The sequence below is a fragment of the Hirundo rustica genome, chromosome 5 (assembly GCF_015227805.2).
Source record: "Hirundo rustica isolate bHirRus1 chromosome 5, bHirRus1.pri.v3, whole genome shotgun sequence".
Classification (NCBI taxonomy): Eukaryota; Metazoa; Chordata; class Aves; order Passeriformes; family Hirundinidae; genus Hirundo; species Hirundo rustica.
Window position 1 is genome coordinate 39,232,806 of NC_053454.1, and position 27,905 is coordinate 39,260,710.

The window sequence follows — 27,905 nt, forward strand, 5'->3', positions numbered from 1 at the left end:
GTTTTTCTGCTGCATCCCAGCTTTGCTTAGGGACTGAGCTCTCTCTCCTGCCCTTTCATCTCCACATCTTTCATCTTGTGCCTCATTTTCAAATGGTGACAGAAGTATATGGCAGGAAAAGGTTGAGAGGATCAAAGATACCACTTTGAAGTCTGAGAATGCTGACTAATGCAAGGTGAAAAAGGGTACAGCAGGGAGTCATGGCCTAAAGAGGGACAGTGGCAGGGTTTTGTCACTGAGTGGATTTTGTCATTGAGTCACCACTTTCCTTTTCGTGGGGTTCAAGGATATGAGGCCATTGTGGATAAGATGGCTTTGCTGCATGTCATATGCTTTCTCTGTGCTAAATAAACTGGAAACAAGAGAAAACAGTATTAAAGAAAGGTGAATGGGAGTAATTTGAAGTACAGAACAATTGCATGTTTGTTATTTAAAGAAAAATAAAACAAATCCTTAAAAAGCCAAAACGGTCCCTGAAGGGGCATTGCTTAGCAGGTGAGAAGCCGGACAGCATCTACGTGTAGAGATTTATTTTTCCTGCTTTCTCATCAGACCTCCCAGGCTGGAGTCAGCCCACAGCCATCTGAGCCCTGGCTGAAGCCTCACCAGCACTTGCTCTCTTGCGGGTTTTGGCTGGGGAGGAAAAGAGGCTCCAACAGGAACCCAAGAGGGAGCTTTAGTGAAGAATAAAAATGGGGGGAAAGAATTTGATTGAATATCTTTTAGCACCTGCCAGGAGCAGAATACACCTGACATTTGGTGTTATCTTCCTAGTGCTCTGATAAAAACCTAATCTGCTTGGGGAATAGGGCTGAGGGGTGGTCATGATTTATCTCCCCTGACTGCTTACAACCCTGTTGCACAATCCTGTTTATAAAACAATCCTGTTTTAAGATACATCTTAAAACTCATGGACAGCTTGCTCCTGGCACTGTGGAAACTTTAGAGTCATTGAACTTTGCCGGCACCATTTGCAAACATCCTGGCACATGCTGTAACATGAGTGAGCTCTCTCATAAGTTAGCCTAAAAGTGCCAGAAGGGAATGGCTTGGTCCTCGTTGTACCAAATCCAGGACTGATTAGAACAGGAATTTTCTAGAAGAATTTTGTGTCATGGACTATACCCAGAAATTTCAAGTCACATAGCCATATCTGGAGTTCAGCAGCAAGATAACAGTCTTTGAAAAAAGACTGATATCTTAACTACTGGCATGGTGACACATCACACTAATAAGACTCAGGTACGCCAGAGCCAAATCATGACTCTGTCCCAGCTGTAGTATTTTAGCTGGAAGATAGTAAAGAATATGTGCAAATTGCTAGGACAGCTCCTTCTTCATTTCAGATGAAAGCTGTCTGAGATAAAGAATCTCAATTTCTTCTCCAGGATGAAAAATAAAGAAGGTTTTTTTCTCCTGAAGAAGCGCCTTTCCCAGGTTTCTTTGCCAGTCTGATGAAATGTCCATGAGGTCAAAGATCTTCTGTAGGTGTGTGTGTTCTTCTGCATGAGGGTCTGTATCAGCTATTTGAATCAAGGTCAGCTTGGCTTGGGGGGAAAGGACGTGCATGACAGCTCTCAAAGTCCCATCAAGCATCTTGTGGTTTTGTGACCTCACCAAGACTTTGTAAAAATCTATGCACACTGCTTGATACATCTAATTGTGTATTGCAGTTGTGTAGAACTGTATTTGCTATTTGGATGTGGAAAACAGCTGTTGGGAAAATTATTTTTGATTATGTTGACTTTTGAAGGAAAATAGTCTCCAAAACCCAAACCAGTAACCTACACAGAAAAACAGTGGGAAAGATACAGATGAGGAAAAAAAATCTGATACTATGGTTAATCAATATGGGAAAGAGAAGAATGGAGACCCATGTGCTCTCTGTGAATATTTGCAGACAGGAACGTGCTCCTCTCCTGCAGCTGAACAAGTTTCATGGTCCTGGTGAGATTTTGATTCTTTGTCCCAGAGCTGTCCTGCAAGGCTGAGTATTCAAGTGCTGTGCATGGGAGAGTGAGGCCCTCCAAAGTTATAAAATTCACAAAAATGGCAGAAGTTTTGGGTTTTGTCTTTCTCTCAGACTTGTGGAAGTGGCTTCTACTGAATTACTGGCCTGAGGGGCTTTAGGACTGGCTGACTGTTAATTGTAGCATTAAATAAATCAGACCTTTTCTGCATCCAAATAACACTCTTCCAAAAAATATACAGCCCTTGCAGGCCAAAATAGTTTCATATCAGGGAGTTTTAGAAAGTGTCTGGCACGATTTGGAGGAAAGCTGCCTGTGGTGGCCCATGCTGAGTTACACCCCCAGTGCCTGCAGGGCTCCCCGGCTCCAAGAGGAGTGCGAATGAATTAATTTTGTCTGACCAGAAATGCAATGAGAACCAGAAAAAGTGCAAAAGGCAGGAGAGAAGCACTGTCCTAGAGCCCTGCTTTGGGCTTCAAAGAGAGCTCAGTGCAAGGCTTTCCCTGAGGTCTTCCAGCTCTCTGAGGGCTATAACATGCTCTCAGCCTCCTGCCGAGAACCACTGCAGTGTTCTTTGCATGCAAATTGTTAATGCATTGTGCATGAGGCCTCTAATTAATACTCTGCTGCAGATAACGATTTTACATTATAGCTATTAACCTTGGCATATTTCAAACTAAATGCTGGTGCGTTGGGGAGGATTTTGTGTACACTGCATTGTGAAATAATGAATTATGTTTTTGCATATTTTATACACTGATTTTCTTTAGTCACACTGAGACTGATGCTGGGGAGAAGAGGCATTTGGTAATGTATTGGCTAGTTCAGTGGTAAGAGCATTAGCCAGCCATTTTGGAGCTTTGGGTTCAGTTTCTTGACCGTCTGCAGGTCTTTTAACCTTACGTGTGCAGTGGAGATAGGATCCGCCACAGGGATGGATTTGTAATCCTGAGAGAATGTAGCCCTCCTTTTCTGAGATTTTATGCGAAAAGCTCATTGATTCTCCACTCACTTAGGCTTCCGTCTGCAGATTCAGATTCCTGGATCAAGATTATGAACCATGTATCATGAAAGTTTGGGTTTTTAAAGTGAGACTTCTTAAAGATTTCTCTTTGGGATTTAATTAATTTGTCCCAAATAGATGACCTGAATTGATGACAAGAAGTAACAATGCTGAAAGCCTCGTTTTGTGGGGTTTGTCTGAGGGACACAGCTCTGAAGAGAACACTTGTTTCAGACTGAGGACAAAGACTTGGAGGCTAAACACCACAACTAACTTTGAACACTTGTGCTAATGGTGGACTAAGCTGTTTCCACCTGCAGTTCTCTGCTTTTTTGTCTTCCTGGGGTTAGGAGCAAGCATCTCCCATTGCCTCTCTTGACCAAAAAAAAAAAAAAAAAAAAAAAAAAAAAACCAAACAAAAAAAACCCACCAAAAAGCAAACAAACAAACAAAAAACCCACAAAAACCAACAAAACAAACAAACAAAAACCAAAAAAAAACCCCCCAAAAAACCCACACACCCCAACTTGTCCTCAAAGGGCTTTAGAAACAGTTTCTTCTGCCAGGACAAGTGCAATGCCCACAGAAGGGTTACAGTCTGCACTTACTGTGAGGAGAAGAATGTCTAAGGATTTTTCAGTCCTTTTCAGCTCACTCATCTTCCTATACTTGGTCCTTGAGAGCTGTTTAAATGCAGAATGACCCAAAGTGTCAAATTTTGAGGAAACCTGGACCTCATTTACCAGCAGTTGCCATGATGTGTAATGGAAAAAGGATGCTTATAAGGCCACTTTCCTTCAGAAGAATTTTGTTTCTGATCCAACTGGCAATAACATAACTCTGCGTAAACTATTTTATGGATCTGTATAGTCAACAGATCAATTTTATTATACTTGGCCACTGCAGAAAAACTGTAAACTCCTGCTGTTAGCCGAAGCCTGGGAAATATGTTTACAACTTTATTCTCTTCCTTTGGTGGCATCAGTGTGTTTACTTTTTTATTTAACAAAAAATACGTTGTGCTCTCTCCCATACTATTTTGTCATCCAGAACTTTTCCACATGGCCAGCTCTAGCACAACATATTGCACTAATCAGAAAACAATTCTAAATAATGACAGGACTCTTTGATATTCCTGGGCTGGTAGAAATTCAATTCTCCTTTGTCTTTTGAATATAGGTTTTAGTGGGTTTAAAAGTATTTTATGTAGTATGCTTGCAAATATCAGTTTCCAGTGGAGCCCTCAAAGTGACTGAGAAAGCAAGATTTTATTTCTAAATGAGCTAACTCCCTTTAACATTATGTAGAAAGTATTAAATGTGTAGGAGTGAGTTGCTTCTATTTGCAGCCGTGGCAGCCAGCGTGTCAGAGCAGCTTCCTTGGGTGCCCCTGATGCACCCTGGACAGAGGTGGGGCTGGGAGCTGCCCCGAGCACAACCCTCCTGCTATTTAATTGGATTATCCAGGGAATTGGGCAGGGACAATCAGATACCCAGGGACCCATATGCTGCTTGACTAAGAACCAAGGCTTTTCTGTGGGACAAACTCTTACGTTTTTGCGAGCTGGCGCTGCCTCTCCAGTAGGATATTTTAGAAGGGACTGTTGGATCAGTAACTTAAAAGGCTCTTTAAAAATAATCAAGTTTGAGAACATGTTCTCATGTGATCAAAGCTTCCTCTAATCCAGTATCCCATCTGTAAGAAGCACCAGGGCCAGATGTTTCTAAGTATGATATGAAACTCCCACAGCAATAGTTCTGGGATTATTTGCCTTAAATGAAGGTCTCACCCTGACACTTCACAGATCAATCCTAGAGCAGGTGGTTTACAATGAATACCTGGTGGACAGGGAAAGCTCACAATACACTCATTATATCCTGAATTATACTAAATTAAAATGTACAGCTTCCTGACCACTCTCAGCTGTGCCATCTTTGCAGGTACACTAAACTGTCGTTTTCATTTTCAAAAGAACTGATTGTAGGCTCACAGGATAGGCAAAGTAAGAAAAGGAATGCTTGTGTGGGCTTCAGAGATGGGTTGCATTTTGGAATCTTAAAATTAGCAACATGGAAAACAAAATACAGACCTTTATTACTTAAGTGAGAAACAGTGATAAGGCCTCCAATGAGCCTTGCATTTGCAAAGTCACTTTTTGGAGTGAGTCACACCTCATCTCTTTCTAAGGTATCTTGGTAACTCTATTATTTCATGTTTTCTCTTGGCTCCTATGCAATTTACACATTCAGGGTCAAGCCTTTGCTAATGACAGCTCCTTGCGTTTCAAGGTGGCCGAATCAGCGGGACGTATGGCACATATCCACAGAGCTTTAAAAATATCTCTACATGACATATGCTGTTTGTCCCTGAACACCGGATAGGTTAATTGTTAAAGAAACATTAATAACATTAACTGATGGTATGGCTTCCCACTGCCTCTGCCCTGGCAATCTCACACTGGCAAATGGATTAATAATACTATCGGAAATGAATGTCGTTGCTATGCAAGTAACTCCGAACTAGATAATTTAAGAATAGTTTGGATGATTACTAATTAGATCCACCGACACAGGGGAATTTGAATTATTCATGACTGGCTGAAAACAGCGGGTAATTCACTTGTTCACTTCTCTGCAACGAATGCGGAAGTTGTTTATTTTTATACGCACACACACACACACATATCCCCTGAGATGATCTACTAAAAATGATCCCTTGTTTCAAAATCGATTGTTTCTCTGTGAAGAAATATCAGAGCTGCAAGCTTAGGATGTAAAGTCTTGGAAAGTTAGTTGGACCAGCCACACTTTGAGACAGGATCCATCCAGCACCACCCTGTTTCCCTGCAGCACAGGTATCCGGCACTCTCCAGAGCCCCCCTCTCATGTGGGTGAACGCTCTGAGGATCTACCTCCTCTGAGGGCCCTGTGTATGTGCAAATGCTTGTGCCATTCAAATCTGACACTCCCAAATCTGCCTTCTTAGCAGCTCTGCACACGCTGCTGGACATGCAATTTGCTATGGTGTGCTGGTTAATTCTATTTGAGGACATGTAGGAGACAGTGAAAGGAGCTCTCCAGCTGTGCTCTGTTTATTTTTAATGACAGGCAAAAAACTTCAAAATAGTGTGCAAAAGCTTTCTGGACTGTCTGATAGCTGTTTCTGTCCTGGAACTGAGCTCAGAGCCCCAGACAAATTAATTTAGGACTCCTCCTTTTTACCTAGTTCCTTCTCTGAAATGGCTCTGATTAGTTTAAATAGCAGAAAGAAAAAAAAGATTACTTGAACAGGAGGATAAATAACCCCACACATGAAATTACACAGCTCGTTCAATACGAGGCTCAGCAGATCCAATTCCCTTTATGAATTTATGAGCTTTATTATCTTGATTTTTTTTCATTAAAATACAATAAGTTGGTTTAACCCATAAAATAGATAAAGTGCAGGACAATAGTTCATTTAACATTGATCCATTTTTGTTACTCACAGAAGACTATGGCTATGACTGTCATATGCAAAGTCATACCCATTCAGAAGCACTACACAACCATGAATAGTTAAAGCAGAGGACAGCACCTCATCCTTCTGCCCTGGCTCTTCAGCTCACTTCTTGCTCATATTTTTACCAGGTTCCAGCACAGCAGCACTAGCTCATGTTAGTGTCTTACATGTGTCTTGTATGAAAGCGGCTGTAGAAGGGATTAATATGCAAAAGAAGACAGATAAAGCACACCGTGTGTCAGTGAGCGTATTTTAAGCATGGGAGGCTTGCATCTTGTTTTCTTTGTTTTGTGAAATACTAAGTCCAGGCCTTTCTTACACCTTAAACAAGCCAGCACTTGAACAAAGGAAATCTGTGTTTCTCTGCATGCGTGTGTGTATGCCACATATTATCTATTACTGGATAGAAGAGAAAAAAAGCCCAAGGGCCCAAGTGTGTTTTCACACTAATTTCCATATACTTGAACTTCCTAGAATTGTCCCTTACAAAGATGCATTAGGAAGCAGATGAGTAGCATGCAGCCCCTAGAGAAGCAATGTTAATTGTGTGCAAAGACATGTCTGAAATGGTTTTACAGCAGTGATTGTAGTCATGTATTCCTCAGCAGCCTGCAGCAGACACATGGCTCCATGTACCCCTCTCAAATTCATCCATGATGAGCTACAGTTTAACCTGGCAGCCACCTCCTTGTCTTGGTCTTCTTCAATAAGAGCAGCGCTGTGGGACCACAGACAGCATGAAAACACAACAAAAAATATCACTCTGAGACTTTTGCTTAATGTGTGTTTCTATTTCCTCCTCCTGGCAAGCAGGGGAAACTTAATTGGCTATTTCATACCGCTGTCCCTTTCTCCTTGACCCCAGACATTGCTTGCTGGCATCTCCAGCATCCCTCCATAAATGACAGTAAAAACACCTGATGTGGCGAGTGGGTGCTTTATGAAGAGTGATATGCCATCAATCATAATTAACCTCTGTGTCCCTGTCACAGGCTGGGGCAGGCCCTATCACATCTGGGTTCCTGTTTGAAAATATTTTGGTTTATGTACGTTTCACTGAAAACAACCAAGAGACTGATCTTTAGGCGATAGGAGCTGGTAAAAGATGAATTATTTGTCACTCAGAAGGATGGCCTGGCTGTGGAAACCATCAAGCACATTTGTAGGGTTTCATTAGTCCTGTTTGCCCCCTCCCCATGCTTGGCGTTATTTGCTTTTTGGGTTGGTTAGCAGCCCAGCATCTGCTTTCTGAGCCTTTTGCAAAACACTTCAGGGGGTGCAAAGCACCTGAGTCCCACAACAGCATGATTTTACAGCTGCTCATAAAAGCAGGGTCATTCCCGTTGCTTCTTGAATTAAATGCCACACCGTGAGCATTTCAGACCTGGCATCTGTTTATGCACAAATAAATATTAGCCCAGTAAACGCAGAACACATTGATGCTCTGCAATAGCACAAGAGCTGCTGTGGGTTTTGTGTCACTGGGCTGTAAAGCGCTGGAGACTTTTGCTGCTGATTATTGGTTCTTAAGGCAGAAATTGGCTTCCAGATCCACTGGGTAAGTGGGATTGAGATTGTGTTTTGTGCTGTCTGGTCTGGGTTCTTTTGACTCCTGTGCTCCTTCTTGCCCAGCAGTACAACAACTTCTGCTTTTGTACCCTTAGGCAAAAAATCAGCCCCTCCACATTCTAATCTTCAGCTACAGCTTGTAGTTTCATTTTTTTTAACACAGCATAGTCCTCTGCTGTATCCCATTGTTACTATGGTAATAGAGGGGCTTCACAGCAATCACTGATGCTATAAGTGATAGTAAAAGTGTATTACAGGACACTTCACTCGAGATATTACTTTATGTATTTGTATTATTGAGATCACCTGGAGTGCCATCACATGTATAGGACAACCAGGGGATCAGGCCCAGCCAGCATGGGTTTAGGAAAGGCAGGTCTTGCTTGACCAACTTGGTCTGCTTCTATGGCAAAGTTACCCATTTGGTGGGTGTGGGAAACACTATGAATGTCATCTGCCTAGACTTAAGTAGAGCCTTTGACACTGTTTCCCTCAGCATTCTCCTGGAGAAACTGTCTGGTCATGGCTTGGAAAGGTGAATTTATATCTAGCTGGCAGATAATCACTAGTGCGGTTCCCCAGGGCTCATTTTTGAGCCTGGGGCATCCCTACTTAAAATCTTTGTCAATGATTGGGACAAGGGGATTGAGTGCAGTCAGCTGGCAGAGAACACCAGGTTGGTTGGGAGTATTGATCTGCTGGAGTGTAGGAAGGTTCTGCAGAGGGATCTGGACAGGCTGGATCCATGGGCAGAGACCATTCGTATGAGTTTCAACAAGGCAAAGTACTGCATCCTGCACTTGAGTCACAACAACCCTAGGCATTTCTGTAGGCTAAGGAAAATAGTGGCTGGAAAGGTGCCTGGCGGAAAAGGGCTTGGAGGTAGTGCTCGATTTCCATCTGAACCTGAGCCAGCAGTGTCCCCATGTGGCAATGCATCCATGGCAAATTGTATCCTGGCTTGTATCAAAAGTAGCGTGGCCAGCAGGATCAGGGCAGTGATTGCCCCCCTACATGTGGCACTTTGAGATGTGATGCCACATCTCAAATCCTGTGTTTAGTTCTGGGCTGCTCACTACAAGAAAGACATTGAGTTGCTGGAGCGTGTCCAGAGAAGAGCAACAGAGCTGGTGAAGCATTTCAGGCACAAGTCCTATGAGGACTGGCTGGGGGAGCTGGGGTTGTCTAGCCTGGAGAAAAGGAGCAACCTTATTTCTCTCTACAACCAGCTGAAAAGAGGATGTACCCAGGTAGGGGTCAATATCTTCTCCCAGGCAAAAAGTGACAAGATGAGAGGAAATTACCTCAAGTTCCACCTGTGTAAGTTTAGATAGGATATTAGGAAAAATTTTCTCAAGGAAAGTGTGGTAAGGGATTGTAACAGGCTGCCCAGGGAAGCAGTAGAATCACCACTTCTGGAGGTATTTAAAAGACAGGCAGATGTGGTTCTAAGAGCCACGGTTTAGTGATGTACATGGTGGTGCTGAGTTAATGGCTGGACTTGATATTAGAGGTATTTTTTACCCCTAATGATTCTGTGATTGTAGTAAACTCTTTTTCTTCTTTCCTTGCCCTTCAGATGGATGAAGAGGCAAGCAGGATACAGTTTTGGGTATTAGATATTACTCTGTGAATGATTATAGTGAAATTCATAGAAATGGTGGCATAAGGGGGTGCTCAGCAGGAGTTAATGATATTGGACTCTGAACCTGAAGCATTTTGAGCATAACCGATCCTAGCGCAGCTAAGGAATTGCAGTGCACTCCAGGATTTAAATCCCATTAAAAGTAGAGCCCAAGCAGCCTTTGAAAACACCATGTAGAAGTCCAAAACACATTGGGCCCCAAACACTTTTGCATGCTCTCAGGCAAGAAACAGAAGCTGTAGCATTATTCTCTTCTCCCTATATTAACTTTCCTATGCATGACTATATGTAGGTTTCTAAAATGGAATTATGTTTTTGTAATCTAGTGTCTCCCTTTAAACTATCAAGAAAATTGCATTCTCCTATTGTGCCTTACTGGCTCAAGCCTATTGGAGTTGCTAATGCATTTTTAAAAAATTCTTGCCTACTTCAAATGTGTGCGCTTCTCTCTGTCCTTCCAAACAGCATTTTGTCTGTATTGAGAGTTAAACCGGTCGCTCTCTTGGACTTGACATGGTCATAAATCTAAAAATGTCCAGTTAACAGAGCTAAACACCTCATTTGAGGAAAAATGAAGCAACATTTTTCCCTGAGCTGTAAAATATGTTGAGTGATTTCATTTCCTTTGTATGGAACATTAGAGCTTAGCACAATCCTGCTCACTCCAAAAGAGCATAAAAGTTGTCTCCCATGTGACAGCTCTGTTGCCTCACTGCCAGGTACCCACTGCACACTCTGCGCTGCCTGGCTTTCTTCTAGCAGTAACATGTGTGGTTTTCCTTCTTACTAAAGAGAAAAGAAAACAGGACTGTTCTGGGATTCAGTTGCAGGCTGTAAAATTGAAATTAGCAGTCAAGACACATCTGTCACTACCTACAAAGGGCCACCTGCACTACTGATGCTTTGCTTTCAGGCACGTCCCTCAGTATGTCAGGGTCCAAATGTGAGACACATTATGTGGACAAGTCTTAAAATTATGGATGGATGAATGAAATTTGAGTGGGGACAGTGAAGTGTCAAAAGGTCAAATTTCAAAAATTCAAATGGCTTTCCTAATGGCTCTTTCTGGGAATCTTTATTTTTGAGATGGATTATTATTTCTTTTCACTGGAGAAGTGTGGGAAAGACAGATATTATTTGGGAAGAGTCCTAGTCATTTCATTATTACTGTGACTGAAGTCCCATAAAAGAAATGCTTTTGTTTTCGGGAGCTAAAGTAGAAGGATGCAGAAGGAATGTTACAGGCCTCAGAAATTTCTGTTAACTTTGCTGTTTAATTTCTAAAGACAGAGAAATTAAGACTATTTTAGGATACAGCTTTTTGAGGTGTACTCCATCGAATATCCTAACGAAATTTGTCTCTCATTTAGCTCTATTCTGCTCTATAAATACACAGTTTATTATTATTATTATTACTATTATTACTATTACTATTATTATTATTATTTCGAATCTTCTTTATCTGTTGGATGTTTTGTCATCTTAAATGAATATCTATTTATGTTTTCTAGTCCTTTTCATCTAATTTCTGCAAAATCAGTTCCGGTTTTGTGGACTGGACTGTGTCCTTTTATTTCTGTTGAAGACAAGCATTGCAAATAAATATGAGAATAAACATATCATATCCAGCCCCTCACATCTGTGCATACACATGTATCTGTCCTGGTTCTCCTAATTCACCTTTTTCAGTTTATTCTTCATGCTGCAAATACAACTAAATCTTTGCTTCAAAAAACTTCTATTCTTCTGGAATGTAATTTCCTTGGTTGTTTCCTTTATGCCATGAACTTCCTTTTCATATCACCAAGATGAAACCAAAAGCATAGCTCCTTGTATATCTCCAAGTTTTTTACATTGACTATTATATGGATCACTTGAAATTGTCTGGTGTGGAGAGACCTAAAACAACAACAATGTTTTAAGCACTGCTCAGCCTTAGCACGAAGTACCTGTTATATGTCTGGGAGCAGGTCAGCAGTAGAACATCGTGCCAGGAGCCTTGACAGACTGCATTTGTTGTTGAGTTACTGCATGAGGTGCTGTGTGTTGCACATTTCTTTAGCAAAGCTGCGGCAGAGCACCAGGAAGGAAAGCTTCCGATTTGTGTTGATTATAGCAATTGATAATAATAATAATAACAACTAGTGGATTCTAATTATCATGGATGCAATCATTTCCCACCTGTAATGATGGAAGATGCTTAGACACCTGGGAGAAAAGTGCAGGAAGACAAGTGAAAGAGTTCTTTGAATTGCTTCTTCATATCTTGCTGCCTGAAGCAAGGAGAGCTGAAAGGTGCCAGCTCCTGGACAGGTATGCTGAGAGTATTTTGCACGTAGTCCTTATTCAAATGTTTATGAAAAAATACATCCCGTTAAAATACACGGTGGTTTAAATGTCAGTGATAACCAGCACCCCTGATTTTTTAACCTTTGCAACAACAGTTGCTACTTATATGGAATTTCTATGTTGATACCATTATTCCAAATGCTCTGAATGCATCATTTTCAACAGGAGTTAAAGTAAGAGGAGTATATATTGAAATTTTAAAGTTTGCATGACACTTAATTCTGTAAAAGGTCTCCTACTTACTGCTTCCTCTGATGATTCTCTTTGGACAACAGGTCTATCCTGTGGGTCCTATTGTTGTCCCAACATGGGCACTATGTCTTCACTGCTTACCTGCCTGCCTTGCATGTGTAGCTCAGATGAGAAAAATAAGAATTACTTGCTGGGCTTCTTACAGCTTCTTAGCACTGTGCTTGTCCCATGTGCAAACGGAGAAGGCAACACGGGACTCAAGCTGATTAATTTTCCCTGCGACATGAGTTAAAATTTTGGGCTAGCCTGGGCTATCAGGCTGTTACTTAGTAGTAACAGATGCAGGAGGGACTGATTTGCTCTAAGGCATCAGTCATAAGGATACAGTTCCCTGTTCCACTTGTATTTGAGCCTACTGCCCTGCCAAGCTGACAGAAACCTGTTTCACAGAGGTGGGAAAACACTAATCCACAAAACATTTAGGGGTCTTTTAGTTCCTGCTTGAAGTCACCTGGGGGTTAGTTCAGATCAAGGTGAAAGTGATTTCCCCACAAATGTGTGGTAACATGGGGAACCATGAAATCCATTTCCATTAAATGAGTCTAAGACCTTGCATAAATATCACTGCTTGCTCCTCAGTTGTGGGTCTGCAGATCCAAACACCTGGAATGTCACACAGTTATGCAGAGGATGAGTTCTGTTGAAGGAAATATGCTCCAATATACACTGTTTTCATATTAAGCAGAAAAGTTTGGAGGTTCTTGTCTCAAAATTTGGAGATGAGAAAGCACAGAAAAACCCAATGACTGCAACCCCAAAAACTTTTGCTTTCCGAAAGTATTGCTCCCTATTTTTAAACTCTCCAGTGTCATTCATTTAACATTTTCAAATATTGCTTTGCCCTAAGGAGAACTGGCACCTTAAAAGCAAACTCTCTGCTAAGAGTTAGTATTTTTCAAAAATTGTGTGACTCTGTGAGTAAAATGTTTAAGGCTTGTTCCATGGCCTTGCACAATCCTCTTCCCATTGTATCCCTTGCAAGGGCTGCAAAGCTCTGCTGGACTAAGGTCTGCTGAAGACCTGCCATCCGTGGGCTTAGCAGCATTCATTAGAAACTGCAGTGCTGCTAAGTGTTGCCATTTATACTGCTTTCTGGGCAGATGACTAAACTTCAGTCCCACTGATTTTTACTGGGAGGGTGCAGGACACCACCTAAGTATTTGTTTTAAACCATCTTAGCTACTTCCCACTGCCACAGGTTGCAATAATGTTTTTTCCTGTCTTAAGGCTTTTACTTCTGTTGACAGGCTGTAATTTAAGTTGGCATGCAGTAATTCTGTCCCTGAGTCCTTTGGTGAAATAAAGTTATTTTTAATAGTACTAAGAATCTTTACAAAATTACACAAAGAAAGGGTTTATTACCATTTCGTTGCTGTGTTCTCAAAATCTTGCCCCTTCTCATCCATTCTGCAAAATTTGCTTGGACTTTGGCTTCTCGAACAAGTGATGAACTTGGAAGGTACTAGGTTGCCTTTATAACTATGTTCTCACCCTGCTGATCTCAAGTGCTTAGAAACTGAGTGAAAAATCATAGCTTTGGCACAGCAATCTTTGTTTTTCAGAACAATTTTCTTTGTCTTTTGATGTCTTATTTTAATTTTACTTATTCTTCTTGGGTTTTTTTTGTTTTGTTTTGTTTTTTTTTTTTTTTTTTTACTTGTGTTTGAATTTTGATGACTTTTTTTTTTATATTTTTTCATTCCCAGAGCCCTAAGAATTTTATTTTGAACAAAAATTAAGATTCTGACATTTGGAGTTGGGCCATTGAAGAAACCCCCTACAACTTACTCCTAGGAAAATCAAGGATTGACAGCTTGTCCTCTTCAATGGTATTGCTATGGCTTGTATTCATGTTTTACATACATTCTTCTTTAATGTAGTCCATGGATGATACATTGCTTTCAATTATTTGTACTGCAGACTTCATTCCCCAACACTTGTTAGTTCACTTTGAGGTAGAGCCCAGTGAAAGGTCTGGAGGGTCTTTATGAGAAATCAATACCTCTGTGATTTAAACTGTAATAATTAAACAAGGGCAATTAAATGATCAATTAGTCTGTCTCTACGCAGGGCCCTTTTGTCTTGTAAAAGTGAGGTAGTTCATGTACATGGTGATTAAAAGTCACAGCAAGGTGTCTCTTACTGGAAAGTGTCCTTTCCAGCTGCGGGGTGCCGTGGTAGCTCAGACATCTCTGTGCAACATGTGGTCTCTCTTAATCTGGACTTGGGCCATTTGGCTCGTGCATGCTCTCGCTTGCTGAGCCACTGCACATTTGTCTGTTTTAAATTAAAATTATTTTTGATGTATTCACAGTTACGTATAACCACTTACTGTAAGCAGACTTGGGAGTGCACAGGTCTGTGACCCTTCTCCATGGTCTCCTTTTGCTCCATGCAACACTGAGGTCACATCCTTCCCACTTGTGCTGTGGCACGGGACACATTGCTTGGCGAAGCGGCACACGCGGGCAGGTGGCTTTGGAGCAGGATATATTGCCAGAAGGGACAGCAATGGTAGTGGAAGGTGTGTTTGGAGGCTGTCCTGTGGGATCCAACTCCTATTGAGGGGCTTGTTGCAGGCTTTGACTTCTCTCTAATTGGGATCATACTGATTGGTTGCTAAATTGATGCTCCCAATAGGCCAGAGTGAGTTTTCCTAAGAAAAGACTGAATCACGTCTCTCAGCATGGTTGTCTGGCTGACGTGAAATAAAAGGTGTTTGTCAGTTTAGTGTCACGCTTCCTCCCTCACCTCCTGCCGGGGAGTAGGGCTGATATGATTAGAAGCAGCTCAGTCTTGCCTTTTGGATTGCCTGCAGCAATACTAGCAGGGACTTTGTTTCTTGTTTTCCATTTTTAAAGCTGGGCTTGGTTTCTTCCAGTTCTGCTTTTCTGTCAAACTTCTGAGGATTGCTCAGCTCACTGAATACATGCAACTATTAAAGCATTGCTTAAAATACCCTCAGATTTCTGTCTTAGGTCACAAACCAAGGAGTGAAAATATTTCGTCAGACATACCCTGTGTGTTTAAGCAGCAGAAAGCAATGTTTGCAAATATTCCTGAAAAATAAATAGAGACCTCTCTGGAAAGGCAGAAATGGATTCAGCTGGGAGCCTGTAGAAGTTGATGAATGGTTGTGATTGCACTGGCAGTCAGGTTGGGTGTAACTTGGAAGGGTAAAATCCACAGCAACATTTGCAAGTTTGATAGCACACTTTATGTCAGTACACACTGTTTATATTGTGCACACCTTCACTTTCAGACATGCACAAGGGAAAATTGATTCAGTACTTTCCATATAGATGATATTGTGGCCTATGTGAGACATAGAAATGTAAAGTACTAAGGCATGCAAAAGCTTAAATATCTTAGACCTTTGTGGGTGAGCCTGTGATTAGCTGGAAGTTCAGTTTTTCTGAAGCAGGCAAATAATTTTTCAACTACCTCTCTGCAGCCTGATTTGGGCAACTCAAGCCCTCAGCTCTAGGATATTGAGCACTGATATTATAATTTCTGAAAACTTGGGCTGGGAAAAACACTCCAGGCCTCCCTTACTCCAAGCATGTGTGATCAACAGTCCTGCTATGTGTACTGGATTGTATTACAAGTGCTTCACTAGATGGGAACCAGTCCCTTTGCACTATCATCTCCTTTTCCCACTGGAGCTGCATCCCAGCTTATAGTGCATTACTTAAAAGTTGTCTGGATTTATGAGGACTTTATGTAGACCACACTGAAAATCTCTTTAGTGTCTGAACCTCCATTAGCTTTCTTTAGCAGGCTCCATGGTACAGAGGGAAATTTTGGGCTCCCTACTTCACTCTAGAAGTGCTTTATTCTTGCCTGCAAAGCCCCTGTCTGGACAGTGTGCCGTTGTCTTCAGCCTACAATAAACTGCCACCGGCTGATGGTGCAGTGGGCATCTAGTTTAATGGTACTGGTATTATGAAAAATGTTATGTGATGCTAAATTAGCTCTGCCAAGGATTGATATGACTTTTATCCCATTTTTTAAATACATATAAAAGTGTCTGTGCTGTAGAGCTGCCTCCTTTGGCAGATTTATGTGCGCATTTGGGAATAATGGTGCCGTATGATGATTATAAAACTATATAAAGCATCCTTTATTGTTCATTACCATTGTTCTGTATTAACTCACCATTATCTCCTGATGCATTGCAATTGCAAATCCTGGGCCCCTCCACATGGGAGTCTGAACAATCTGATCTCATTTGGACACTAGTTGTTTTGGGGACGAATGTATTCTCACTCGTTTTCATGCAGAGGCAATGGCCTGTCTTCTTTGTATCAGCTTGCAGTGTTTCCCACAAACTCTGGAAGTGAGTGGTGGGAGGTTTTTCTATGGGCTGTGGGCAACTTATTTATAACTCATGTTGCAGATACACTGATGTGCCCCCAGGCAGTCAGGAGGACAGTGGAATTCTTCAGCACAAACAGCCTGGTCATCTCAAAACTGCTCAGGGACTTGGACAGATGTCACAGCAGAAGGAAATGCCCTTCCTGAGAGGAATCAACGATGGTGTCACTTCTTAACCTAATGGGCTTCAACAACAAACCATTGCCAAATCTTCAGCACCTCTTAACATGTTGCATACCAGTAGAGAGGCAGTTGAAAAAAAAAATCTGTCAGAATTACATTAGCAGGAGCTGAGTTCTTTTGGATACCTGGCCTAACTGGTGTGAAATAAACAGCCGAAAAATCCAGCCCTGAGCACCTTAAAACCTTTGTTTTTTGACATGAGGCAATTCCCAGAGATGGTCCTGAAAATAACTTTCATTGCCTTCAGAAGGATTGTGATAATGCCATTAGCACCCCAGCTGCTTTTCTTCCTGTCAGTGAACACATATATGTGGGAATTGCCCGCTGAATTTTTTGAACATCAAACTTGCATCAATTAAATATCACAGTGTACTGGGATCGCTCCTTCGCTGCTTGTGACTTTTGTTTGTGTATAAGACATCTGGTTCTGTGAATGCAGCATCAGTTTGTTTTTTTTTTTTTTTTTTTTTTTTTTTTTTTAGTTGCTTCTTTCTCTTTGAGTAAAACAACTCCCATCTTCAATGCCTTCCACTGAAAGCAAGAGTACACATCTATGTCTCATAGCCATGCGCGCAATGGCACTCTGATTGCATTTCGTGTGGCTGGCTGATGATAACATTTTATTGAATTGGTGCATAGATTAAAACCCTTCAGCCATGACAATTAAATACGAAAAAATGTGTATGCCATTTACAAGGATAATATTTAATCAGAAATAGACAAGAACATGAGTCATCAGCTCAGTAACAAACCCAGTCCTTATATCAATTCAATTGTACTTGTTCCAGCTGTTTGCGGCAAAAAAATAGCATTTTTCATAGATATGGCAATTTCAACTGAGCCCAGCTGAATCTGACCAAAAGCAGAACCTTCAGGGCACTTGGGAGACCTCACATCACTGTTTATTGATGGCAGCTGTGGAAAATAACTAAGCAGTGGCAAAGGCCAAGTCACTGTGGGAGCACTGAGGGTGCTGAGCAGCGTGAGGCTTGAGAATAAGGCACACAAATGTTGCATCCCACTATGAATTCAGTTTGCAGGTATGCATGGCTGCCAATAGCTGCTATGCTTTGGTCCTGGCATCCCTACTACAGTGACCCTGCCCGCCCCTTGGAGCAGAGACTGTGAGGGACAGATGTTTTAGGTGGAGCCACGGCTGGAGCTCAGTGAAACAAATGGTTTTTTTATACATCCTGGTCCCGTTAAGGATGACAGAGAGCACTGGGCACTCAGCTGCATTTTTGACAGTCAATTAGTATTAATCAGACCCAAGACATAAAGATAAATTATTAAGAATAGTCAGAAATGAATAGCAGAGGGAGGTCTGCTGGGACAGCAGCAACCTGGAGATGTTCCAGTTGTTTTCAAGTTTACTAGAACATCTTTGGCAGAGAAAGCAAGCTGGATGTTTCAAGGCTGACAGGTTTAGTTGCACAAGATGACACTCCAGCCTGGCTGGAGACAAAAGCAGGAGGAAGTTTCTCATTGAAAGTTTGCTCCTGAATTCAGCATATCTAAGAATTGCAAGTGAGTATGCATATCCACAAGCGGCATCTTCCTGTCTGCTGGAGATTTTCCCCAAAAATATGACTTGTCAATCAGTTCCTTTTAAATCCATTCAATCTGTTCACCTGGTTCCAAATGTTAATGATTGAAGTTCCTCATGGTCCCAAGCACAGAAGTTAGTGCAGGATGCAATCTCTGTGGCAGCAACCTTAGGACTTTTCCAAAATTAGTATTACATTAACTTGACAGGGTCTTTTGCCCTCATAAACCCATGTTAAGTGAGGTTAATTATTTCAGCCTTTTATTCCTTACTAACCCGTTTCCTCTCACCTGCCCAAACTAATTTTGACTGACAGTCATGTACATACTATTCCGTTTTACAATTTTTAGGCCTGATTCCTGTATTTATTTTATTCTGGCCTCATGAGATCTGGATGTGTTCCAAGCTGAAAAATCAATGCTGATTTTGCTGAGTGCCCTTTGGCCACCTCTTTCTAAAAATCTTGGCTATGAAACTGACTACTGCTCTTAATATGTCTGACTTGAGTAAATGAACTGGTTCAGTCTAGATGGGAATGAGTAACATTAGTTTCACCTTCCTAGACATTTGCCTCAATGAATGGCTCAAGGAAGTTTCAGTGTGGATCAGCTAATGACACTGAAATCAGCCACTCTGCTAAAAAGACAGGAAAATGAATTTACGTCCTCAAGGAGACCTTGTGCATCTGTGTACAGCTCAGTAAAGAGGACATGCACACATTTACTTAAAGGAAATGCTCAATCACCGTGCTGTACAAGCAAGAGCATGAATGACAAGATGCAAACAAGTGACACATGTGAGGGTATTGAGTACAAGCAGTGCTTTTCCTGGCATGGCCACAATGTCTCTTATTTACCAATCCCTTTCAGCCTTCTATTGAGCAGAGATGCATTTTCAAAAAGTGCAAGAGGTAATATCCAGGGCAATTGAATACAGTGTTTAATCAAAGATGGGGGAGCGTTGGGAGAAAAAATTCTAAGCACTCTTAAGGAGAGAAAACTGAAAATTCAGCATGTGGCTAGTGAAGAGGAACATCAGCTGATTCTCTCTCTGAGGGTCAATCTGCAGCCCAGTGAGGGAATGCAATTTGGGAAGATGTGCCTGAGATCCCACTGCCTGTACAGTTTGGGAACTCACGGTAACAGACCTGCAGCTGCAGAGACCAGCACTTAGTGTGTGTGCATCAAAATAGAAATGGTCCTTTGGCTTCAGCTATTTGCATGCCAGCTAGACTTGTCTTGTGACCTTGAAACCCAAAGAAAACGTGTTTCTATTGTCATCAATCATTCTTCTGCAAATGCAGGCTCTACTGAGTGCTAGGACAGCAGCAGGAAGGCAATATTCTCCAGTCTAAGAGTGACTTCCCTTGCTTGGCAAGCTGGTAGGCTTAGTGTGTGAGGGAGAAATAACAGGTGGATCAGCAGCTCAAAGATGCCCACAGTAGGCGACATGAAATAGGCAAGTGCTTCAGCAGTGCTGGCTCTACAAACCACCCTTGTAACCTGTTGCAGAGCAGTGAGCTGCCAGTGCTCTTCTTGTGGTGACAAGATGCTCATTAAATAGGGATCCACATCTCTTCCACAACCTCAACCTCCCTGGTTGTAGAAAAGGATTTTTTTTTAAGTGAACAGGTGTCCTCAGCGTCATCTCACTTTCTCTCCCATCCTCACCATTGAAGTCTCCTTGGAGCACCAGGGACACATACTGAAAATAGGCTGGAAGGAGATGACACAAGGGGAAAAGGAAATTACACTCTTTTTATTTTTTGTCCAGAAAGGCCATTTAGATGTGGCTTTTCTTAATGACTTTATTTGGTGACTGGCACACTCAGTTGTTATCCAAAAGACAGTGGAGCCTCTGTTTAAAGCTGGGGAAAAAGTATGGCAAATCAGATCCCTTCTACAGAAGAAGTTTTGTTTTAACTGCAGGAATAGCCTAGCTACAGCTGTGTGCAGGTACTCAAAATATCACAGGTGTAGCTGTTGTGAAAGAACATCTCTGACATCAGGCTTTGATTGAGGGTGAATGTTACATTATTTTTTTTCCATAATACTAGTAGCATATTTCAGAGAATGGAGGTGCTCTCTCTAGAAAAAGGAAAAAATACACACAAAGAAAAGTAGCAGACAGAGCAATGTATGTTCCTGTCTGAGGGCAAATAGGTCGCATTTAAGACGTCAAGGGGGACTTGTGAGATTTATGTTCAAGCTTCTCTGAAAGCAACTTTTTGCGTGTCTGGGAGCGGGTCCTTTAACCTCCCTGTGTTGCAGTGACCTGTTTGTAAACCGCAGACATTTTTTGCTTAATTTGGGCTTGATGATGCCAGTGGATTTTTTTTATGTGACCTTGGCAGGAATTGCTCATATCCTCAGGCTCTGGGGTCTTCAGGAAGGACTGGAAAGGTATAATTGACTAACGTGTGTCCTATATGTGTTTGCACAGCATCTTGCAAAGTGTGATCCTGATGCTACCATGTGGGCTCTTTACATACTTCCAAAACACGTCATGGTTAGTAAAACATGATAACCTTTCCTGTTACTCTCTGCCTCAGTTTTAGTGTTGCTGTAAAACTGAAGTATGAATTGGCAACGTGTCTCTGTGTATACGTATGAATGCACATGTAGTGCTGCGCTAAGTAAGTAGGAAGCTGTCACTGTCCTAGGAAGTTAGGAAGCAGGAAGCTGTTAGCAGGACAACTATTGTAACACACAGAAATGTTTGTGTTGGAAGTAGACAGGCATTTCTTAACAGGCTGTGCTAAATTCCTAGGCAGGGGAATGAAAATGTGTACTTGCTTTGATGAGTTCATGCTTGCCTATGCAATAACTGCTAGAATGGTATTTTGTCCCTATCTAAAAGGCAAAAGCTTTGCTTTTGTTTTTGGAGACGCTCTGGTTGAAAATTGTGTAGGAGCTTTTCTTTTTCCTCTCGCTCTGCCCGTGTGTGTGTGTGTGTGTGTGTGTGTGAGAGAGAGGAGAGAGAGAGTTGCTATGGTGAACAAAGTGTAGAAAGAACTCTGATTTTTGCCCACAAAACTATAATCTTATTCCTCCTGATACGGTCTCTTTTCTGAAAAATATATACATATGTATATATTTATATGAAATATGTATTTCTGCATGCAGTCACGCATATTCATGCACACAAAACTGCTTTGGAAAAAGGGATATGTGACTTGTCACCATGTAAAGCGACAGGCTTCTAGAGCCACAGAGCTATTTTTTTTTTGTGAATGGCTCAGCTGGTGACATTACTTGGCTATGTTTCCAATTTAAGCAAAGCAATCTTGGGAGGACTGGATGAATCAGAAAAAGGCTTCCAGATTATTAGCATTTTAATAGCAAAATGAGGCCCCCTCCCCCTGCAATCTTCATGTGGAGGTGCAGTAGAAACGTGTATGAAGAACTGGAAGCTGTAATATTAGACCCATCATCCTTAGCCACTGCAAACTGAAAAATGAGCAGGGACTGTTTTCTATTTAATTACCTACATTTCTTCGTTTAATGTTTTGTTAGAATAGATACAGTGAAAAAAGTTTGAGCTCAATGATTTTTTTGAGGACAGAGAAGGTTTCAGCTTTGTGTTAATTTTGTCACAGCCAAATTTCTTTAAGGGCTTAAACCTGTGGACTGCAGCACATTCCTGCCTTTGCAGTCAGCTTGTGGGAATGTTTTAACCCAGCTTCATATCAGGGCTGGAGAAGTTTATGTGACTGCATATTGTTTTCTACTGAGGACTGACAGTAAGCTGAAAGGAAGAGGGAAGCATTTCAATGGCATTTTAAATCTTTGTTTTGAAATATGGGTGACTTCAGAAGATACTGACTCTAGCTTTTTAGACTGGTGTGTTTCAATGTACTGATTCAAAATGACTTTTTGTTTCAATCTGCATCTCTCAAACAGTATCATTTGGCTCTATAAACTTGGAACTGGCATAACTTCATTTTCATAGAATAAACTGTCACCAGATAGATGAGATAAATATGGTTTAAGTAAGGAATTCCTGCACATCTGACTCTCCACTGCATGGGTTATTCCTTTTTTTTTTTTTTTAGGATACACATCCAAGTTTTTTTCTCATATTGTGTTTAGACATTTTTATAAAGATTGGAGTGCCTGGCCTCTTTTGACTAAAATACTCAAAACTGGTGACACTGGCATCAAAATAGGACAGATGCTTGCTGAAAACCCAGCATTTTCCAGATGCAGGTAACACAGGTCCATATGGAGAGCCTGGCTGGCAAATCTCTTGATCCATACCGTCATAGTATACCTTACTATTGAATATGATGGGGCAAAGTGTTCTCAGTGGTCATTAAACATTATTGCTATGATCTTTGTTCTATGGTTTTGTGGCTTTATTATTTTACAAAGGTCAGCATTAATTTAGCAATTTCCTTGTCTTTGTTCCAGTAAAAACCTTACAATATCAGTTTATTCCTTATAGTTTATTATTCCGAGCCTGCTGTCTGCTGATCAATGCTTAATGGAAATCCTGCAAAATATGATTTCCCACCTGTCTGTGTGAGTTTAGTACTTACAGCAGTTTTGACTAATTTCTTAATCTGCTCTGTCCATAATTACAGCTGTGCCTAAGTGTAGTGTGTAGTCAAGCTAAAAACAAAGGAGCTCTGCTGATATCCTGCTTGTTTCTACTTTTAAAGTTAAGGACAACCATAATATGAGGGGGTTTTACTTTTGCAAGCATTTGAAATTATATTTTCTCAAATTATATTTTGTTAGCTAGGTTTAGCTCTGATCTTAGTCATAGCCTAAGTATCCTTGAGCAAATCAGTGATGCTGAGGTCTCCACCTGGTGAGGACAGAATCTTTTTTTAAGGGCTGGCAGTGAGATAAATGCCACTGACGAGTGCTGCATATTGAAGACTGTGGTGACAGAGTCCAGCAGAAGTGCTCGAGTGCCGAGGCATCTGTCTCTTTCTTTGTCATGCCCGATTCACCCTGCTTTGCCACCCTGAGTCTTAGCAGGGCTTTCAGAATTAGCTTTGACCTTTTAGGTGGCTTGCTTCCATCTAATGAGCATGGCAGCTTCTTTAACGAACATCAGAGCCGGGTGCCGACTCAGCTAATTTGATTGCGTTTTATGCATTAATCAAAACCCTCATAGTAATCTGACCTTGACTAGGACATAATGATATTGAGTGCTGGTCTGCACTTCCCTTTCAATGCTATGGTGGGGTGTTGCAGGGAAGAAGGTCCTCTGGGCCAGAGTCCAACCTGCCCTCTGACCCTTTCTGTAACATATATTCCCTGGGAGCATTTGCCCTCTGCTTTATTCACAAAGGCACATTGGCTCTCTCTTCTTCACCTACAGGTATCAGACCCTAACAGTTTATCTCCCACTCCATCCTTTAGGTCACCATGTTGTGAAACTTAAAAATATCCCATGGAAAACAAAGTTCTCTTGGAAACTATAAGAATGTTTTATGCAAAAGGAGGGTTGCTCCCTGTGACATTATTAATAGAGAATATTGCCTACAGGCTTCTAGCAAGGCAGCTAGATAACTTTCGTAAAATATGAACTCCAGAAAGGACTTTAGAAGAGGATGACAGACAGTAATTAATGTAGCAATTACCAAGGTATCGATTCATGATGTCTTTAAGTTTTTGTTGCCATTGAACCAACTAATAACTTATCTTGACAGAAGTAACACTGGTTCAATGCTTCTATCAAGCATACAGGCTCTGTTCAATCTATCAATCAACTTGGCTTGGACCTCAACCATCTCCCACCTGGCAAAAAGCGCACAAGTGCTTTCCTTTGGCTTTGCCATACCCGAAGAGGGCTTCAATGTCTTTATCGCAGTAGCAGCCAACATGGAACAGAGGTGGAAAGCTCAGCACCTCTTTACATGCCCCATCAAGGGCAGAGACCACCAGAGGTCTAAGGATGCCTGTTGTGGTGTGTGATTTGTTTTCATATTGTATTTCATTTTTATATTGGGTTTTATGTTGTAATGGCTTGTTCTGTACTCCCCTGTTCTCCTGGAAAATGTTATATCCCAAGGTTTGTCCCTGCCTCCCTTCCCCGTCCATCCTCCCACATTCCTCCCAGTCCCCTCTTGCGGGCCCTGTCTGTCATTCGGCTGCTCCTCCCAGCTTCTGGAGAGTTCGGGTAAAGTCATCAAATGGTAGGGCAACAGCTGAGGAGGTTTCTCCCTTTATGTTTCTTTGAATGTCCCTCCAACCCTGTTCCACTCCCACCTTATCCCTCATCGGGTGTTGGTTTGTCCCCTCCTTTAGCCCCTCCCCTGGATACAAGCCCGGAACACGAGGCCGGGCGGGACTTGGCCTGAGCTGCGGACTGAGGGAGATGTCCAGACAGGACGGGACAAAGACTGGAATAAAGGCCTTAGATTCGCCCTCAGATCAAGTCTGACTCCTTTCCTCCACCACCAACTGGGTCTCTCTCTCGTGACAAAGGGAAAAAGCCCCTCTGCCACTCCCCAGGTTTTTAGGAACCAGGGGGGTTTTCCTGTCTTGTCGCAGTCTCAAGCTTGCCTGGGTGAAACGCAGCCAGCAACTCCAAAAGAGACAAGCGACAGATGCCTTGTAGATTGCTGTGCATTAAACACATAAAGAAACCCATCATAAAAAATGGTTTTGAGGTGAAATCACATACCTACATACATACCCACACATCAGTCTAGCAAATACTTTTCTAATCAATCCTGCTGTTTGTTCTCAGATGATCTCGCCTCAAGTTAGTTGCCTTAATTGTTCCGATGAATTAGATCCTAAGAGCAGCTGGTTTTGTTTTCTTGACTATGAAAGAAGATGGACCTTAGTCCATCTGCAGCTGTTGGTACTGTGAATGTCTGAAGTTTGTTGCAACTCTGTCCATATCAGTCCACCAGTCTCACGTGTTTCCCACTCATGGAGGTTGACAATGGATTAAGGGCTCCCAACATTCCTGTAATCTTTTTTTGTGTGTGTATTTCTAACCATGAAGGCAAAGATGGGAATAAGTTTAGTGACCTGCCTAAAACAGCATAGCGATTTAAACCTGAACTGTACCCACCTTTCCATTCTGAATAGGAATTTAAGGCTGGGCTCAGAAAAAAAACAAGAACTCAGTGGACTTGAAGGAAGCTTTGACCTTGGGGAAAACTTTGGCCTTGGATAGCTGTGTTTAGAGTCCTGAAAGCTCCCCATCAGAGCTAGGGACTTCAGCTTTAATCCCAGGTTGTGTCTGATCTGACAAATCACCTTGTGTAAATAATTTCTATTACCTGTTTGTATTTCCCTCTCCTCAATCTGTCTTTCTTATCTGACTAGAGAGGAACAGCTCCCTTTCACTTTAACACTATGGGGCCTGTGGTGTCTGCTGAAGCTGCCAGTTGCTACTGAAATGTAAATATTGATTATGTAGAGAATATATTAAAAAGCTATTAAAGCGGCAGATGGGACAGTGTAAAGGACAAACAGGTCAGCTATGGAATGCCTCTGTGGTGAAGAAAAACATTTTTGAATGCCTTTAAAAAAAAGACATGTCAAAATGTCCAGTTTTCTTTTAAACAAAACAGAAGTTTTCTGTATAATTTCCTTTTCTTTTTGTTTCTATTTCTGGGGGGGAAAAAATCACCAAAAAGAATTGCTCCTTGTTATACTTCTTTGTATTAAAAATTCCAGCTGCATTTGCAACGTTAACACTTTCTAATTGTACAGTATATTGGGAAGGTTATTTTGCTCGAAGCAAAGTGAACGCTTCTGGTTTTGCCCAGTCCCCTCTAATGTGAAAACCTTGAAAGCAGTCCCAGCTCACAGATCCCTCCTTCAGACAGCCCTTCATATATTACTTCTCATATGTCATATATGACATGGCATATTCATGCTGTTGCAGTCTGTCCTACTGTGGCCATCCCACCAGCTCATCTGGCATGTCTGTCCATCCTGACTTCTGTCAAACACTCCCTGAATGCCCCTCTCCCTGTTTCCCCTATCTGTCCTTCCCTATGCCCTATATATCCCAGATGTTTAGGGCTTACAGCTGTCTTGTTGAGAACACAGTATAGTAAGGTCATATTGCCTGTGCATGTGTGCACGCAAAGTCCCTATAATTTGCCGCTGGCCTTTGTTCTTATACACATTTTATTCTCGTCCTACCGCCCAGATGCCTTTGCTCCTGTCTCACCCCAAAGGGGTGCTAGCAGCTCTGAAACTACAGCTGCAAAGAAGAATAAGGGCAGGCGTAATTCCATAGTCTGCAATGGAATAACTAGCTTGACAGGCTGAGGCAACTATTGATCTTTGAGCGCTCACTGCCACAGAGATCGTCAGCACTTCTGCAATTAGCCGCTGATCAGGGTGAGAAAAGATTGGCAGATTGACTTCTTCTGCACAGAGAAGCCACATTATTTTTTTTTTTAGTGCCACAGTCTCCTTTCCAGCAAGAATAATTTTCTTATGTCTTTGAAGGTCTGCATGTTTTTCAGTCAGTTTGTTCTTCCCAGTTCCTGGTTGGCACTATCCAGTTGAGCAATATTCCCAGGAGACAAATTTTAAGAGGGTTTGTGAGAGGAGAAATAGAGATGTCTGAAAATTGACAGAATTCTGGCACACATGAAATTAAAATATTTCCCTTCCATGGCAGTGCTTTTGTCAATCCAAGACTGACATCAAAGCATAACCTGGAAATTGAGACCTCATTAGTACTTCTCTAAATTGCTGTGTTGGGGTATATCTTTTTTGAGCATAGGCACATGCTTATTGGTGTGACTGGAGTGGTTTCTGTGCCACTGACTGGTTCATCAATGGGTCCATCTCTCCATATCTATACACAGGACCACAGGTACTGTTCTACTACCATTGCTGCTTTACAAAGGAGCATTTGTCCTACTGTTTTACACTTTGCTGTTTGAATTCCATCTCAAAAATTATTTGTATTTTAATCCTGAACCTCTTCAAGGAAGATGTGAGCTTTATTCACTATAATGAGAGAAAAAGACTTCAACCTGTTTGTCATGGGATGGGGTTTTAAAAATGCCCCCTTTCACAATTTGGATTTACTCTTTTTTTCCTCTTTACAATTATTTTTTTTTTCTGGTTTAAATTAAAAAAAAAAAACAAAAAAAAAAACAAAAACAAAAAACAAACAAACAAACAAACAAAAAAAACAAAAAAAACCCCCCACACTATTCACAAGCCTGAGATATTCTTAACATATCTGGAGCTAGGCTGGTATGGGAAGATGCAGGACTGGAAAGAAAGTGCAGTTGGTGACTCTTCTTAGGGCAATAAGGCAGAACAACCTGGATTATCAGATAGCCAAGGAGCAGAAAATGAACTACGGTTCCTGGTATGAGAAGAAAAGCTGAGAGGGTAGTCAGGCAGGGAGAGTCATGCAAGCCATGTAAGAGACAATATGCTTGTTGCAGCCTGTCTTTGCAGGTGGTTTTTGCCTTTCTCCTGTGGACTTGTTAGCTCACCTCTGCCTTGAGCTTCCTCCACTATTGACCGTCTTGTTGCTGTGTCGGGCACAAAACAGTTC

The 27,905-nt window shown here is 41.6% G+C and overlaps 1 long non-coding RNA gene across 2 annotated transcripts in view; it reads left to right on the forward strand.

Annotated features, from left to right (window-relative positions):
• The window catches only part of LOC120752956 (uncharacterized), a 31,394-nt gene extending 14,167 nt beyond the window's left edge, over positions 1-17,227 (forward strand). Inside the window, exons 2-3 of one of the 2 annotated variants that reach the window (XR_005700893.2) lie at positions 13,996-14,118; positions 16,689-17,227. This is a non-coding gene — a long non-coding RNA (uncharacterized LOC120752956). The remainder of the gene's footprint in view (positions 1-13,995; positions 14,119-16,688) is intronic. The other variant, XR_005700892.2, reaches the window with a different exon arrangement.
• The last annotated feature ends 10,678 nt before the right edge of the window (positions 17,228-27,905 follow it).